We start from the raw sequence: 10,901 nt of genomic DNA on the forward strand, positions 1-10,901 counted from the left end.
GGGGCAAGCACATGTACTCAACTCTTTCCCTGAGCTGGGAGAGAAGATGTTTTGGGGGGACTTCCGGGGAAGTGTTCTTGTCCTTAAGGGAGATCAGAGAGTAAAGGGGTCACTCTTTCTCCCCCTGGATGTGCGTTTGGCACCTGTAACTCCTGGCAGCCCTCTTACAAGCGCCTGAGGAACAGCCTTAGCATGAAAACATCTATATTCATTTCCTATCACTGTGTAACAAATTGCCACAAATCTAGCAACTTAGAAGACCAATGTATTATGTCTCACTTTAGGTATATACTAGGGGTGGATTCTGCTCTGGGTCTTACCAGGCTAAAATCAAAGTGATTCTAAATAAGCCAACTGTCTTTGATGCTGCTGCTGATTATAATATAAAAATAATAGCACCAGATAGCAAGACCTATTCTGCACTCTTACCTATATGAACTCACTTAACCTGATGAGGCAGTTACAATTCCGAGCCCGTTTTACAGATGACAGAAAAGAGAAAAGTCAGGAAACTTGCCAAAGGCAGTACAACTAGCTAAATGAATCCTGGCTCTGGGTGCAAACCCAGGTAGTCCGGCTCCAGAGTCTATATGCCGACCACACAGGTGTCAATACTTTGCTTTCTGTGTCCCCTACTATGTGCTAATGCATTTCCTTATTGCTTATCCTGACTCTAGGTGAATTTTTTTACTTGTACCCCCAAAGCATTCTAATTGATAATGGTGCATCAATCAAAATCGTCACAATTTGCTGCTTGTTCATTCTTCATCCTTTTCATCTACTTTCTCTCACCAGGAGATTTTATTGCTTTCTTTTCCAGATGATCCTGAATCCATAATCTAGACCATTTTGTGTGCCCATCCAGAGTAAATATTCTCAACAGGGCAGACAATCCTACCAGGGGATGAGCTAGAAATGCGGGAGGTTTTCTATCATCCATGATTTAGTGGCCAGGAGACTGAGATGTTAAAGATTTCAGTGCAGGGACTGTTTTTGCACAACTTTCAAATGTACTTATGGATATTTGTGTGAGTAAAAAATCTACTTAAAATATCTGAACTTAAAACCTAACTCCAGTTTAGAGGCACCTGGCTGGCTCAGTCAGTGGAGCGTGTGACTCTTGATCTTGGGGTTGTGAGTGTGAGCCGCATGCAAAGTGTAGAGATGGCTTTTTTAAAAATTTTTAAAGTCTATGGGCAGCCTGGGTGGCTCAGCAATTTAGTGCCGCCTTCAGCCCAGGGTGTGATCCTGGAGTCCCAGGATCAAGTCCCACATCAAGCTCCCTGCATGGAGCCTGCTTCTCTCTCTGCCTGTGTCTCTGCCTCTCTCTCTCTCTCTCTTTCTGTGTCTCTCATAAATCAATAAAATCTTTTAAAAATTTAAAAAGTCTAAAACAAAATCTAACTCCAGTTTAGATATAAAAACAAGGTCATTTTTTAGACAGTTTTCCAAAAATAAAAAGTGTTTTAAGACTTTTTAGAAAATGTTAAAATGTTTCAACCTAAAATGTTAAGACGTAAAAATGTTTTATTTTTTAAGAAGATTTTATTTATTTATTCATGAGAGAGGCAGAGACAAAGGCAGAGGGAAAAGCAAGCTCCTCGTGGGGAGCCCAATGCGGGACTCGATCCCAGGACCCCAGGATCATGACCTGAGCCAAACAAAGGCAGATGTTCAACCACTGAGCCACCAGGCATCCCAAAACATTAAAATGTTTTAGAAAAATGCTATCACCTCTGGCAACACCATTCACAGCAGCTCCATGACCAGGAAACACACTTGAAACAGGTCCACAGTCTGAAGTAACCACACTCACAGTAATCCTATGAAAGTCCACAAATACACATATTAACCCCTTACTTCAAAAGGTCAAATATTATTAAAGTTTCTAAATTATTTAGTTGGATATTATCTTATATTTCAAACAAACAAGCTACAGTCTCCTGCAACTTTTGTACTTCATTGTTGAATACAAAATATTCTCCTATAAATATTTCTCATTATTTCTCCTTCAGGTGGCAGTGAAAGCCATATTTTTTAATTATCCGGGTAAATAGGTAATACAGACTATGAATTTCATTTCAGCAGAGTAGACAAGGCATTGCAACATGATTGCCATGGAAAGAGAAGGCTGGCCTGGTAGGGTTGCCTGTCTGGTTTGCCAAACACCACTGTCTCATATACACCACTGCGGGGCATAGATGGATAATTTCCCTCCCTCTCTCTCTCTCTCTCTCTCTCTCTCTCTCTCTGCTTCACAAGAATATTATAAAAAGAAATTAAATGGCTAATGAGCTCTTTAGAGAACTCACTGTATTAGGATTTGGTGAAATCATCTTCTATGAGCTCCTTTTACTAATGAAGTCAAGATGAAGTGCACATGTCGCTCAGTGCACTCCTAGAAACCCCCATGTCTGTGCCCTTGGCACCTTGAAGCCTGGCCCACTTAGAACCTCTCTGGTTTGTGATAAGTCCCAAGGGAGAAAAACTGCATGAAAGTGACCTTGGCCCACAGGTCAGGGATAGATCATTGACTCTCCATTTGAGTTCTCCAGAGAAACACAACTAATTGGATAGACAAATGGATATTTATTATAGGAATTGGTTCATGCCATTATGAAGGCTGAGAAGGTCCATCATCTACCATCTGCAAGCTGGAGAACCAGGAAAGCTAGTGGTATACTTCAGTCAGAATCAAAAGTCCTAAGAACTGGAAGAAGCAATGGTGTAAGTTCAAGTCCAAATGCCCAGGAATAAGGGATGGGAAGAGATAGCATGAGACTCAGCCCAAATCTGAAGGTCAGAGAATCAAGAGTACCAATGTCTAAGGGCAAGAGAAGATGGATGACCTAGCCTGAGTAGAGAGAGCAAACTCACCCTTCCTCCACCTTTTTGTTCTGTTTAGGTCTTCAAAGGATTGGATGATGCCCACCTACATTGGTGATAGTGATCTTCTTCACTCTACTGATACTAATGCTAATCACTTCTGGAAACACCCTCACAAACATACCCAGAAATGTCTTACCAGATATCTGGGCATCTCATAAATAAATAAAAATTTTAAAAAAAGATATCTGGGTATCCCTTATCCCCGTCAAGTTGGCACATAAAATTAACCATCATGTATGTACTCACTCAGTCATTCAACAACCATCTGTCAATGTCAACTATTCCTCACTCACCAGCTAGGAACTGAGGATTGGCCTAAAACATACACCCTGAACTCTGGGGGCTAGTATTAGCCAGCAGAAGAGAAAAACTAGCTGTGACTCTCTGGGTTGAAAACTCACCCAAGCTGTATGAATAAAGAGCACTAAAGAGGGAGTAATAAATGCTTTTCTTGTTCACATCAGGGACCCTATACCATTGCAGATAAAACTTTGCCGCTTCTCCCTTTCCAGTAAACACAGGTCCATTTTGACAAGGCTTTTGGGATACAATATTTTGACCTTCAGGCACTTTGCCCGGGGTCCATCTATGAACTAAAGCTGCTCTGTAGTGCATGGGCTCCCCACCAAATGAGTCGACACTCTGCACCCCGCTCTCCCAGACTGGAGGTCTGGGGTTTTGCTGATTTTGACAGCAACTAGCTTTGACGTGCTAAAGCCAAAGACAAATCTGGGGGAGAAAGGCTTCCCTGTGGGCTCCTCACGGGCCAAGATACTGAGCATCAGAAACACATGTTTCAATCTGAGACTCTGTGGAATGAAAAAAACAAAAACAAAAAAAACAAAACAAAAAAAAAAACAAACCTGAGTATAAATCCCAAGAACAGAAATTTAAAAAAAAAAAATCCCAAAGTTAGGATAATAATGCTGCTTAGAATCTTTTCATTCATTGTCCAAAAAAAAGAATCATGATTCACATTGACTTGTCAGCTAGAACTGTGAATGAAACACTTGAAGGATTTTACCAGCACCTTTTCAGATGAGGGAAATCAGACTTTTGGAGACAAGTCCTCAAAGGGTGCTTATTTTTTTAAATATTTTATTTATTTATTCATGAGCGACACAGAGACACAGGCAGAGGGAGAAGCAGGTTCCCTGTGGGGAGCCCAATGCGGGACTTGATCCCATGACCCCGGGACCACACAACCTGAGCCAAAGGCAGACACTCAACCACTGAGCCACCCAGGTGCCCTTCAAAGGGTGTTTATTTTGGGCCTTGACAATAAGCAGGTAGCTTTCTGAATGCCTGGGAACAAATCAGAAGTCACGCTGGAATTACAGTAGCACCCCCCTTATCTGCAGGGGCCATGTTCCAAGACCCCTAGGGGGTGCCTGAAACCATGGATGCTATGAAACCCATAGACACTATGTTTTTCCTATACATACATACCTTTCATAAAGTTTAATTTATAAATTAGGCACAGGAAGAGATTAACAACAACAGTGGAAAATAAAATAGAACAAACATAACCATGTACTGTAATAAAAGTTATGTGAATACTGCCTTTTCTCTCTCTCTTTCAAAAATCTTACTGCCCTGCACTCCCCCCCCCCTTCTTCTTGTTGGGCTGATGGGAGGTAATAAAATGCCCACATGGCGAGATGAAGTGAGGACAGTGACGTAGGCAATGGGACATAGGGTTAGGCTACTAGTGACCTTCTGACGTCAGAAGGCGGGTCATCTGCTTCCAGACCACACCTGACCTCGGGTGACTGAACATGGAAAGCAAACCAGGGGTCAGGGGAGACTACTGTGTTTATGCTCTAATCAAGGCCAGCCTAGTGTGGATGATTTAAACCTAAACCCAGCCCAAAACATCCATCTGTTTCCCCTTCCCCTAAGCTAACTGTTCCCCTCTCCCCCAGCCCAAGCACATTTCTCACCAACCCGTTTACATGCCACAAAATGACCCAATTTTGATTCCATCTTCTGTCCAGAAAACACTCTTGCCCAAAACGCTTATTCAAATGTTGTCCCAAACATCCCACTTCGCATTTCAAAAAACAAAGTCGCTTTCGCTAAGGCAACTTGTAACCGAAACCACGATCTCTAATTTTTGCTAGAAAGTTAGTGACTAACTGGTGAGTCGAAAAGCTGCTTTCAGCCAGTTCCAGCACAAATGGAATGTGCCTTCCCCACCTCCCTGCATTACAGACACAGGACTGTTGTCCATCACAGACCCCTGGCTCTCAAATCCAAGTTTTCACCATAAATTCTGAGAGAAAAGACTGGCCTGGGTGTCTACATCATCCCAACCCGTGTTCCCAGACAATTCACAGGCATCTGGGCCTACGTATGTCTCCCCAGAGGCCCAGCACTGCAGACCTGCCAACAGCTGAAAGTTATAAATAGGACAGTTGGGGGGCAGGGGGCAGGGAGGATTGAGAAGCAAAATCTAATAAGTATTCAGATGCAATAGGCCAAGAAAGCTCTTTGGAGAGACAAAGAAGAGAAAGATCAGTGGTGTGTTTCTAAAACCCACAGAAATGGTTCGTTCACACGAACTTCATCAATTAAACCCATGGACCCTGAGGAACCAACTGTCAAAGAAAACCTGAGGAATGTCCCTAACCAGGCGACGTTACCTGGGGACTGTTACTCCCTCGGATAAGATCCTAATCAGGTTAGTGTCTGGGGGGCACTGGTAGGTCCCTAGAGAATGGGAATTCGAGGTGACACTAGGAACCTCGGCATGATGGCTCATGCTAGACACGAAGCATGGCCTCATGGGAGGGTGTGACTGCACCAGGGCCACTTTCCATCAGTTGGGTGCCTCATAGCATCTCCCCACCTGGACCTTAAGCTTTATCTCTATCCTACTTGCCACTCAATCCCCGGCAGCACCTAGTACAGTGCCTGGCCCGGGCAGGTGTTCGCTGTGTCCCGCCCTCACTGCCCGGCGTGGGCCACCTCCGTCCTGAGCATGTGCCCGCCTCCCCAGAGCTCAGGGCTGCACTGTGCTGTGATTCTGCCTCCCTGTCTGCCTCCTCGTGGGACATTGGCAGGCTGGTCCCGGGCAGCCACGTGGCCCTGGCGCCTTGCCTGCTGCCTGGCCACCGATGCTACGGAAGGATGAACTGGTCCCTAAGGAAGACACACAATCGAAAGAGCCCCTGCTTGTGATCCTTTCCTACTATATACATTAACAACTTAGGACTTCTGTGTTTATCCATGATGTCATATATTCCTTCCTTAGAAGTATCTTCGGCTTGGGAGCTATGAGTAAGCTGTTCCTTTATAAAACAACTCAGGGGAGATGAGAAACCACAGGAAGGGAAGCAATCCTATAGATATCGTGCCCAAATTGCTTCCCTAGTGATGCTTCCCTTTCTGACATACCAGGATTGGCAAGTTTTGTGTGACTGCAAACTTCCCCACCCAGGGACTACTCATCGATTTCCTTCTACAAGACTAAGAATCTTGGGACTTCAGGATCCACCCTGAACATACAGGAATCAGATTTTTCCTTTCATGCACCGACCACACTTTGGCTCCTTCCTAGAGCTCGGATGTGAGTGTTCACTGAGTTCCACTTTGCCCACAGTCCAGGGAGGCAGTTCCCTGTGTGTCAGGTGCCCTCACTCCATGTGGCTGACCTCGTGCCCTCAGGGGTAGGCCGACATGACCAGCACAGCTGAAATAAACATCAGCCCACGTGCTTCTCTCCCAAGGCTTGAAAGTCCTGGAGTGTGTGACAGAGGGAAGGGGGCAGATCTGAATGTATCTGCCCTCTGTCTTTGGGGGAGAAGGTGATGATTTTCCCCCTGCATCTTCAAATTATGTTTTACACCAAGAAATTCACTTTTAATCACCATCCAGTATATACTCACACTTATTCTGATGGTCATTTTGATGCGTCAATATGTCTAGGCTACAGTCCCCAGAGATTCAAACACAAAGCTAAGTATTGCCATGAATGCATTCTGGAGATGTAATTAAAGACTATAATCAGTTTACTTTATCATTTTTTAATGATTTTATTTATTCATGAGAGACAGAGAGGAAGTGGGAGGCAGAGACAGAGGGAGAAGCAGGCTCACCATGGAGCAGGGAGCCCAGTGCAGGACTCGATCCCAGGACCCTGAGATTATGACCTGAGCTGAAGGCAGATGCCCAACTGACTGAGCCACCCAGGTGCCCATAATCAGTTTACTTTAAATAAGGCAGACTATTTTAGATAATCTGCGTGGGCCTGGTCTGATCAGTTGAAAGGTTCTACGAGCAGAGCTGAAGCTTCCCTAAAGTAGAAAAAATTCTGCCTGTAGACAGAGGCTTCAGCTTAAGACCTGAGAGGTCTGGCCAACTCTTCCTCCAGGTCTGTGCTACGGATCTGCCTAGGCAGCCCCCACAGTCACGTAAACCAATTTCTCCCAATAAAGCCTTCATTCTCTCTCTCTCTCTCTCTCTGTCTCATATATACAGATCTGTAGATAATATATACATATATATTCATGCACCCAGATCTGTGTGTGTATAAATATTCTACACATAAATACAGATATAGACATAGATCTATTTCCTACTGGTTCTCTTTCTCTGGTGGAACCCTGAACACTACACATATGCACAAGTAAAACTAAAGCAAAAGATACTCAAGACAATACTCACTCTTCTTATTTCTAATGAACTCTATATTCAATGTCAGTTCAACAGGCTAAATCAGTTTTATATCCTATTTAAGGATCATAAGTTGAAGTGTGAAAAATTATATGATGATAGTGAAACTTCACACACACACACGCACACGCACACACACACACACACACACAGGTCTCAGGGTTAGAAAATTCACCTTTTTCCAAAAGGAATTTTGAGGGAAAATGCAAACAGAACTATAATTCGAGGTCCTGTCCACTTGGCATCAGCAAGGCTCTGCAGGGCAGCCTCTGGAGAAAGAGGGTGCATGTGAATCTCCAGAGGAAGGGAGGAGTCTCTCCAAGGTCACTTGAGAGACAAAGAGAAAAGACATACCAATGGGGTCCCATGGTGAACACAGCATTAGAGGGATTAAGTTGTTCCTGCCCAAGAGCGGAGAACAAGCCAAGAAAATCCTTACAGAAATCTAGTGGGAGACAACATCATGGAGCGACAGGACAAGGCCTGGGCAGTGAAAATAGTGCAGGTGGCAGGCTTCCCATAGAGACGGGGACTCAAGAGAACCTCAGCTGCTGGGTTGATGGGCCCAGTGGAAGGGAGTTATATTGATCACAACACACCCAAAACAGAGGGTCCCTATGCTGAGAATACTCATGGGAAAAGAAATATGAGGGCTTTAGCTCCTCGTGTGCTCAGTCTGAACCAATAGTGTTTAAAAACAAACAGATCCATCATGATATATCAACAACAAGTTGCAGAAAACATGACACACTCTACCTAGTTGACATGGAAAAGGAGTTGGGTCCTTATGAAACTGGTGGTGGGGCTGGAGGAGCAGGCCCAGGGCTGAGCTTCCAGGAACCATTCCGGACAAGCAGCCGCTGCCCCAGTCATGACTAAGAAGCCGGGTAAGGAGGAGGCCACTGTCTCAGCTGCTGGCACCAGGGCCACCTCACACCCCACTCGGGCTCCCATGTACCTGCTAGACCCCGGGACCTCTGCTGCGGCTATCATTGAAAGCCCAACACCTCCACGATGAGGAAGAAGCAAGTGCAAACACAGCCCACGCATCATGCTGTCAACCTCTCCTTCCACATCTCATGGGATGCATCCATTAGCCAGAGCCAAGCTGCAAGGAGTCCACGTGAATACAGAGCCTACAGCTCAGCAGCCTCCCAGGAGGGACGCAACAGTGCTATCTGCAGGAGCTGCCCCACCCCACTTACCACTTATGTATCTAGGAACCCACAGAAAAGCAAACAAGCCAACAAAAAATCCAGAAACCATAGCACCACTAAGAGCCTGGAATGCACAGCAGACCTGCTACTAAAATCTTGAAAGAAGTGATATCAGGGTGTGTTGGGGGTGTCTTGGGGACCCAATCGGTGGCAGGCAGAGGACTTTGTCCTGCACTAGAAGCAGTTTGTGGATTAAGATAAGGTAAGGAGATCTTTCCTAGGGATCAGAAAACAGAACAACAATCTTGGATTCTGGGGTACTGTTTTCAAAGATAACCAAAATACTGTGTTTTTACCCCCAAAACCCTCCCTCCAGCCCACCTGCAAATCAACAGCACAAAGTCTAATAGCGTAAGCTCTAGAAGAGGCAGACAGCCTGAGTTTAAATTCTGACCTCCCCACTTATAGCTGTGTGACCTTGGACAATTAACCTCTCTGTGCTTCTGTGTCCTTTAAAAACAGGAAAAAAAAAAGGAAGAAAAGAAAGGAAATGCAGAGAAAAGAAAATTGTAACCATCTGCTTAAGTGACTTAATACATATAAAGCTCCAAGAAGCATGGTAAATTGTGAGCTGTTGCTGTGAGAGATTATATACCCATTCAAGACTGAACCTCACAGTCCCAGAAAGGCAGCGACGAGAGTAGGATCAGTATGCAGGGGTGGCAGCAACAATCAAACAACACACACTAGCACCATGTGGTGCAGATATCACATGGGGTTCTTTGAGGGGAATTTAGGAACAGGAGAAGTGGTGGAGCACAGGGGATCCCACAAACTGTCTCCCCAGCCTGGGTCAATCAAGGGAAGACTGCATGTCCCAAGACCACAGCTCCAGGAGGAAAGAAACCCCTCCCACATGCTCCCCATATTCATGGGGCCATGGGCAGCTACAGGTAGGTACTTTGGGAACTATGTGGCAAGAGAAAGCAGACAGTACCCGAAATTCAGAGGCTGGCTCCAGCGCTTCTGCCATTGCTAAAGCAAGCGGGCTATGCAGCCAAAAGGGAAATGAGGAAATGAGTCTCCCGCTGTGCAGACATGTCTCCCTTCTGTCCACTCCTGGGCTTTTGGAGATTTATTAACTACATGCTCCTCCATAGGCTCTGGCTGACACCCGGATTAGTGGCTTCTTTAGTAATGTCAGACGGAGGGTGGACATAGCCATACTCATGAGCAGATGGCATTGAGTCTTTGCCTGGGGCAAAGCCATTTGGGGCAGTGCATATCCATGCCTGGAAAACAAGAATTATTCATAGATCCCCATTAGCCCTTCACACAATTCCCCAGGACAATATGCTCATATCTTTCTAATCAAGTTCTCTCTTCCTTAGCTCAGGGGATGAGCCAGACAGTTTCTCCTTTCTTCCTAGTGATAAAGTCTATAAGGATCCAGGTGCCACCTTTTGTCATAGTAAGTGATCTTAGGGACTGGGGAGGGGACTGCAGAATCACCCAAGGCAAAGTCAGTTTCAAGTTCATGTCTATTCGGATGTCCTGAATCTGAGCAATATGAACCCTCAGATGACAGAACATAAATTACCATCTATCTCCTGAGGCCAAAGTAGGTAAAGAAAGTAAAGCGAAAAGGGCATGGTTCTTCTTTAAATGTGTCCTGTTTGAAAGAAAGGGGGTGTATGCAGTTGCCAGAGTCAGTTGGACAAGCAGGCTCTTGGAAGTTGTCACTAGAGATGCTGGCAAAGTTGACATATAAGCCACCTCTGTGGGGAACACTGGCCTCTCCTTCAGCATCCCAGTCCATGATGAGGGCTCTGTTCCCCCAGTGGATTCCAGCATGGATCCAGGGGGCTAGAGTAGAGGCGGTAGTCTCACATGCTGAAGCTCTGGGTACAGTTAGTTGTTTCACATACCTGAGTAACATGTGTAATGTGTACATGAGTAACATAAAGATAAAGTTTGTGATCAGTTCCTTGCATTCATTTCCATAGGCAATTGCCTCCATTGGGTGATGATCGTAATGGTCTAATCCCAGATGTCTGGGTGCCTGGTCATATAGTTAGGTCATTAGCAACAGTCTGTGCAATGGTTAAAGCCAGGCTGGGGCATTAATTGGAAATGCTATTTCCATCTCACAATGGGATTTTCTAGAGAGTGTGCCAC

This window comes from Canis lupus, chromosome 3 (genome assembly GCF_011100685.1).
Source record: "Canis lupus familiaris isolate Mischka breed German Shepherd chromosome 3, alternate assembly UU_Cfam_GSD_1.0, whole genome shotgun sequence".
Classification (NCBI taxonomy): Eukaryota; Metazoa; Chordata; class Mammalia; order Carnivora; family Canidae; genus Canis; species Canis lupus.